We start from the raw sequence: 8414 nt of genomic DNA on the forward strand, positions 1-8414 counted from the left end.
TTATTTTCCAGAGCACATCTATCCTCTCAGGTTGGTTTGCACAAAGCACTCTGTGTCCCTTAATTCTCTTCCACAGATAGAAAACCTTCACTGAATGCACAGCAGGGCCTCAGCCTGAGCAGTGAACTTAATGTGACCAGCTCAGGGATCAAAGGTCTTACTGCACATTTACAACACAAAAAGAGTTGTCAAACAGTATGACAAGAATGATCAAGCATTCAAGAATTATTCCCTATCACTTTGTTTGATAGGATAAGCTGTTTCCTATGCTCCCTCAAGACCAGGATATTACAGGGGGCAAGAAGGCAGAATATTACTCTTCAATAATCAGGCAAGGGGGGAAACAAATAGCCTGGGTCAGAACGACAGCCATGCCCCAGCATGGGTATATTTAGGGGCTTTGTTGAATAGTCTACCATGTGAAAAACCTCCCAACAGTCCTCCCAGCACAGCAGCTTAGTGGAGTTGTTTAGCCTCTCATTTCTGAGCTCTTCACCACAGAAGCATAATTAGAGCCAGCACAGAGGCATTCCTCAGGCTGGGCTAGCAGGGCTGACCTCCTGCCCTCCCCTTCACCAGAGAAGCAACGATCTCAGCCAGCACCAACCACATCATTGACATCACACTAGGCACTGTAATGAGACAGTGTGTCCTTTGTCAAGGACCAGATTCATCCAGCTTGGCAGTCCCCAGTCCCAGGCATGGCTTACTGGTTGGGAATAAATTCACACAGAGAGGAGCAAGGTTGCCTGATGACCACAATGGAAAGATCCTCTGATGGACAATCTTGATGTCACTCCTCACAAAAAAAACCCCAACAAAAAAGTCCATGAGGCTTTTCAATTTTGAAATAGTGAGTAGTGGTCTTAATAGATATCAAACATGTAAAATTACCACCATGAAAGAAATTTGTTTCATGTTCATAAATATTAACTGAAAAAGAGGCCTTCTGCATCACTGCTCTGACAAGACCCTTTGTCCTTTCTGGAGTCTGCATGTGTATAGAGAGTAGATAGATAGATAGATAGATAGATAGATAGATAGATTTTTTTAAAAAGTAGATTTGACAGACTTGGCAATTTGAAATCTATCGATCAGATTTTAGTGATATATAGAGATTTGCATTTATAGAAACAGTAACCAACAGGAATAAAGGTACTCAAGATTTGTAACAGGTCTGTTACAAATTGTTTAAGACTAATCAACTTAGAAATAATTGCTTAATACTAAAGGAAGTTCTTTGAAACTTAAATTAGCAGCAGCTTGACAAATTAAAACCATCATGGATAAATATAGCATGGGTATATTTATTCCCTGAAACTCTTCTTGAAAACATCAAGTCAGTCAAGAGTAGGCAGGCAGCCACTCACAAGCTGACACGTTTTCTCTCCATCAGTAAAAGTGATTTGAAATGGATTTGCACTACAAGAATACTCAACAGATTTTCTATTGCTTAGCACAACATGCTGCAAATAGAACATTTGCAGCAGACTTATTATCTGACCTGGGTCATCTCCTGATTAAACATATATAGATTGGAAGAGATTAGTCATTAAACAAAGTAGAAGTACAAGCCAAGCTACTGGTTGCTGAAGAAACTATATCCAATTAGCTTTGCAAGTGAGCTAAATGCAGGAATTAAGAGGAAGGTAGTTCCAGGACACTTCCGCCAGCACATCCTGTTCAGGATGCCTGAACACACACCTGCTACACCCCTACATTATATTGAGTTATACTTCCATATTCTCTGCCACAGGGACAGAATTCAAAGATTATAAAATATTGACATCTTTATAATTGGGAAAAAAATTAAGGATTAGATTGCCCTGCCATATTGTTTTCAAGCCAAGAGTTATAATCACAAACACATACATCATCAAGCCCCCAAATCATTCAGGGAGAGGGCTGAGATCTCACTCTAAGAGGGTGCTTCTGTTCAAAGCCAGTCCCCAGGAAGTAGACAGGAGCCAGGACACAACTGAGCACTAACACGGCACACAAGCTGTACCTCAGACAGCTTAACCTTAAAACCATGTCTGGCAGAAGTGAAAATCTTCATATAGACCTGGCAAAGGAAGGACTACTCAGCACTATGGCAAAGCTCACCCAAGAAGAAAGGGAAATTTCTTCAGTGACTGAAGAGGAGTTCAGGAATGAAGGCACTTGGCTAAGCAGTTAACTGATTACCCATAATGGTGAGCCCAGTGCATTTCATCTGTCAAAATGACAGTATGATCACTCTTGTGTCCCAAATAACCCCAGCGGTACTTAGGCCAATTTTTGCACAGTATTATATCAGATAAGCTAAGATTTACCACTCAAAAGGGGAAGATTTCCAAACATTTGTATGGCTATGCTGTGACCTGCCAATTCCTCCACTGCTGTGTATACTTACAGCAACACTCTGCTCCAGTAGCTCTGACACAGGGGGCTCTGACAACCTCACAAGCACCCTGTGCTCTCACATCTCCTTTTATATAATTTCTCTTTTTGTTATTATAATATTAACAGTTTGCCAACACAGTTTCATAGATCAATGCAGTTATAAAATTGTGTCAATGTGAATAGTTTTAGAGCTTTACAGCTGGTTATTTGATTTCATTTTTGGAGGCATAAGATGTAGAGCCCCAAGGAAAAACTGGATTCAAAATGTAGACATCATATTAAGATGCCCCACAAGAACTCTGGAATGACCCAGGTTCATGTCCAAAGCAAACTCCTTTTGACTGGTAAAAGCTGTAGTCACTGTGCAGTGCTAAACACATAAACCATGTTTAAGAAAGTGTTTCTAATCAACAAGAACATGAGGGTGACTTAGTAGAAAGTCACAAGTAAATTTAGTAATGGTAAGCACAAAATGCAAATCCGGGTTGTAGATCCAAGAGTTGAGTCCAATACCGCTCAGATTTCAGTGGCATTTTGTCCTGAAGTTGCAGGCTGAATGAATAGCAATTTCAAAATTTGAAATTGACACAGCAACTCTTTGATCAAGGACTTTTTTTTATTTTTTAAGTTACTTTTTTTGTTGAAAATGTTTGATTGACAACAAATAACTCTCTGGATCCCCAGTTACCCCTTCTAAAAAGCTTGCTTAAATCATAGTTTTCATCCTTCCACAGAAGCCTGAGGAAAAAAATGTAAAATTAATGAATGAAAAAAGAAGTGGCCTGAATCTGGCTCCACTGTTATTTTGAAGATGCATGGCGCAGAACATATGAATAGGCCCAAGGGCAGGGATAGCTTCACCAAAACAAAGAACAAGTGTTATAGCTCCAGCCTCCAAATATGCATTTATTTTCCAAAATATCAACTCTGGCACCTATAGCAAATGGGCAAAGAGATGCTGGTGGGTCTTTCATTAATATCTTTGCTAAATTCATGACTTAGTGTGAATATCACTTAGCTGGTGAATAACGCAATCTTAACAATATAGAATAGTATAACAAAAACCCCAAAACTGTAGGGTGGAGCTTTTGTTTGCACATAGTTTTATATCCAATTCATTTCCTGTTACATGAGTTGCAGCATTGTTTTTGGTACAACTTAGCTGCAAGCTACTGTTCAACCAGCAGAGTTGGAAAACCCCACATTAACTTTCATCCATCTCAGATTTGCTAACTGAGAGTGGCATTCCTGCATTAGGATGCCGTCTCCAACACATTCAGAATGCAATACCATCTCACATAGAACACACAAAGAGAAAGGAAAAGGTTTTCTTCCTTCATGGATAGAATAAACTCTTTGTCATTGATCTGCCGTAATATTCATTACTGTTATACGCCACAGGTAGGCTTGCTCTCTCTCTCTCTCTCTCTCTCTCCCCCCGCCCCCATCTCCACTTCCCTGGTCAAACTAAAGGTAGCAAGTAGGATATTTTGATTATGAATTAAACAAAGCCACTCCCAAATTGCTATGGTGCCACAGAGCAGAGAACCAACACCCAAGGCTACTGCTATTAGAGATTCCTGCTCGCCAGCTCTGCGAGTCATCATGGGTGAGACTCATACACAAGGCAGATTTCAGTGAAACCAAGCAAATTGGAGAGCAGCACTGTTCTGGAAATGGTTAGAAGGCTTTACAGAATTCAGCTCCAATAAAATGTATCTTCCATTTGAACCAAAGCATTTTGTCTAGCAAGGTTTCTATAAAAAGCAGTTTGCAAGGAGAGCTGAATTTATCATACAAGCAGTTGCAGTCAGAAAAAGCAAAGGTTGTTCAATTAGAGATTCACTTAAGGACTGACTTGAACATTAGCATTCCTTGCACAAAAATTAAAAAATGACTTTTTGACAAATGGCCAAGAATAGAGCTTGACTTTAAAATTTTTAGACGTAGCAGTAAGACAGATGCATATAGAATTTGGAAGCTCTCTGCTGAGTGTGAACCAGATCACTGAATGAACTCGCAGAAGGTTTGTTTGCTCTCCAAACAGGCAACAGGAAAGAAATATGGCAACATGATGCACTCTCATGAGGGCAAAACTCTCAAGATTTTCCAGATGGGTCTTTGCTAATAGATTCACCTTGCTAATAGAATCAGGGGCTGCAGAGCAGAAGGAGTAATTTCTCTTTACACGAGCAACGTTAGCAACAGGAAGAAAACCTTATGATTATGCAGTAAGAATAATACCCCTGGAACAATTTTCCTTTTCAATTTAAATTACCTGTAAGCACAAAGCACCGGTTTCATTTTCCCTAGACCTTTGTGAATTTAACCCTTATTCTTTCAATCTGACCATAGAAATATAGAATATGCTGAGTTGGAAGGGACCCACAAAGGTCATCAAAGTTCAACTCTTGTCTTAGAACAGGACACCCCCAAGGATCACACCATGTGCCCCTTTAAGCATCTTTAGTCTTCCAAGGCATGTGTCAGTTATCTGAAAAAGATTTGTTAAATCAAACTTTTTTCCTCATTTCTCAAATCCAAAGGAACTAAAAAACCTGTGAGTAGTGTCTCTTCTAGACAAATGCACATTCAACAACAAGTGGCCCCATTAACTTTGCTGGAGTGCCTCACAATGTTAAGGCATCTCCCAGAAACTCTGACAGCCTGCAACTGAAATAGTTAAAAGGTAGAGCTGCTGGTATCAGGAGTTTGACATTCCTACATTTTCTGTATTTAACAGAAGAAAATGGGGTGGTTTTATTTTAAAACCAAGCTGACTGACTCAAGGAGACAGTTGGAAAATTCTTATTATTATGGTGCATTCATGCTTAAGTTTCATTGACATAACAGTGTCAATCACCAAAAGGATGGTCTCAAAGTTCAAGATGCAGCTTGCTGCTTCTTACAGTTATTCTTAAGCTTTTATGATGACTCTAATTTACGAGCTATAAGAATGCTATTTATTTTTTTGGGCTGAGCCAGGACATTTAAGACCAAAAAGTAGGACTGGTTCTGCATAACAGCTACATGAAAAACAAAGTCAAGCAACCTAGATGCTGATCTCTTGCACACATCAACCAGGAAGCTGGCAATGAAATACAGGTGTGACAATCTTATTGGTCAATAGAAAGAAGAAATACAAGTATAAGGAACACCTCCAAAACTATGAAGGCATCCTTAGTTGAACTCACTGTCTGATGGATTCCTTTTTCCCTAAAAGACGAGGAAAAAAGAAAGATTTTATAGGAGATCATGCCAAAGGTCTCTCAACTGATAGAGAACAGCTCTGCACACACAGTGTGACATTTGCAATATCCAAGTGTCCACACAAAGCTCGTCCAAAATTGCAAATAATTCTTAGGTTTTTAGGATTATCAGTTAGGAAGTACAGGGAGTTAGAACAGATAGTGGAGCTTATAAGCTGTTTACAGTTTATAATTTAATCATCATATGAACCAGGTGAAAGTAGTGTCTACTGTATAAACCTGTAATGAAAATAATAGCAATAATTACTGACCCCCCATGTCTGTGGCCTTTTGGTGTGTTGCAGCAACATGAATATAGCATCGAATAATTGCTTCTCTCCAAATAACTGACATGATTTACATGACTGCCATCCATTACCTTCAGTTTGCTTTTTAGCAAGGTATTTGACAGGCTCACTGGAGGGATAAGCACTGTGTCCTCAACTAGCTGCTTGGATTCAGGCCTGCCAACCAACCCACCGAAGTAGCAAACAGCAGAACTCCACAATAGCCAAGCAAAGACAGGCATTTCCTCCATCATTTCTGTGCTGCTGATTTATATCCCCTCCGCTCATCCTAGAAAGGCGGTGGGTGCTACCATCTGGCCCCCGGTTACTTCTGCCCAGCAACACCTGCAGAATGTGGGAGGCTGCTGGTTGCAGGCAGATCTCCACCAGCTGCCTGTTTGCTCTGCAGCTCCAGCAGCTGCATGATAGGAAATATGAGGGCAGGAACTGAAATCCCAGCCTGCTGGCGTTTATAAAGGCTCAATGAACTCAACTCTGAAAACCTAGCTGGCTACAGGAGGATAGCTACAGGTCTCTCAACACAAAACAAGAAATTACACCTTATTTTTTCTTCTCACTCAGGCATGTTAAAAGAAGAAATGGCTCCTAATAGATAATTGACACAGGAACATTAATATGTGTATTTTTACTTATGTATGGCTCCTCATTAAGTGGTCTACCTTTAAGTGATTTGCTTTCAGATCACACTTGAATCTCCGTCTTTTCCCACACAATTTTTTTGGCACACAGAGATTACACTACCTTTGACTTGACTATGTGGGAATTCCCTGCCTCCCAGGGAATCTCCAAGTGATACACTAGATACGGGGAACAGCTGGATGCAAAAAGACCACGGTGCTTAAGCTTGCCTCTATTTCAGTCGTTGTCAGCTGCTGGAATGACCTTGTGGAGTGGGAGTGCAAATGAGAGACAGCTGCTCTGTCCCAGCTCCTGTGCCTCTGTGTTAAGCATAGCTGAAACACATATCAGCCTTTTGACCACTAAGTATTTCACAAGATTTGGGATGGCATTGCTTATGCTACTTCCAAGGGGGGGGAAAAAAAAAAAAGAAAAGCAAGCAATTTTAAATGAGCGGTTTGCATTTGAATGCCAAGATAGAGCCACGTTATCATCAAGCCATCAGCTGGAACTGTGCCAGGAGTTGGGAACACCCATCCTCTATCAGCTCCCTGTGACTGATACTGCTTGTTTAGTGTCACCACCTGTGGGGGTGTGCTTACCATTTCCAGGCCGTGATGTTTAAACAAAAATTTAAGTACACGTTGCCTAAAGTCACTCCAATTGGCTTGAACAGCCAGCTAGCTATCCTGACAGGGGCATTACAACTGTATTTGTACAGTGTATGACCCACACCATGGTGAAACATGAGCACCTCGTGGGCAAAAGTTAATAACCATCCATTACTGCTGCAGCAATAATATTCTATCCTGTGCCCATGGTATGGCATTCTCCCATTAATTTAGCTTATATTGGGCAACAGAACAGGCATAGCTGAGAGTAGAATCTGTGCGGGTTCAGTTATAAGTTCACCTTCGTACTATTTAACCTTTCTTTTATACATACTTTGTATGTAGATTCACCAAATAACAGAACTATTGAATTTGGCAGGCACCTCTGGAGACTGTCTCGTCCAAGTCCCCTGCTCAAAGCAGGGTCACCCACAGCAGGTTGCTCAGGGCTATGCCCAGTTGAGTTTTGAATATGTCCAAGGATGAGGATTCCACAACTTTTCTGGACAGCCTGTTCCAGACTTCAATCATCTTCACATTACAAAAGGAAAAAAAAAAAAAAAAAAAAAAATAATAATAATAATAATCTACTTTATCTTTACATGTAATTTCCTGAATTTCAATTAACTCTCATCCTGTCACTTGATGTCAGAGAAGAGTCTGATTTTCCTTCTTTACTTAGAGTCAAAGAATCATAAAATGGTTTGGGTTGGAAGCGACCTTAAAGACCTTCTAGTTTTAACCCTCCTGACGTGGGCAGGGACACCTTCCACTAGACCAGGCTGCTTAAAGCCCTATCCAACCTGACCTTGGACACTTCCAGGGATGAGGCATCGACAGCTTCTCTGGACATGTCGCATAGCCTTGCCACCCTTTTAAAGGATTTCTTTCTAATATCTAATCTGAATCTACTCTCATTCAGTTTAAGGCCATCAGACCTATTCCTACATGCTCTTGAAAGAAGTCCCTCTCTAGCTTTTTTGTAGCCCCCCTTTGGGTACTGGATGATGCTGTAAGATCTCCCCACAGCTTTCTCCAGGCTAAAACCCCAAATCAGTCTCTTAAAGACCTTCTCATCATCTCTGTGGCCTTCCTTTGGACAAGGAGGCCCCCACAATCAGGTATTGTTACACACTGATGAGATCCCCCTGAGCCATCTGTTCTGCAGCTGAACAGTCACCCAGCACTGCGGATGTGCCCTCACTTTCTTTGTCCTGCTGGTAACGCAGTGGTCTGCAACACGT

Source organism: Hirundo rustica, chromosome 1 (genome assembly GCF_015227805.2).
Source record: "Hirundo rustica isolate bHirRus1 chromosome 1, bHirRus1.pri.v3, whole genome shotgun sequence".
NCBI classification, from domain to species: Eukaryota; Metazoa; Chordata; class Aves; order Passeriformes; family Hirundinidae; genus Hirundo; species Hirundo rustica.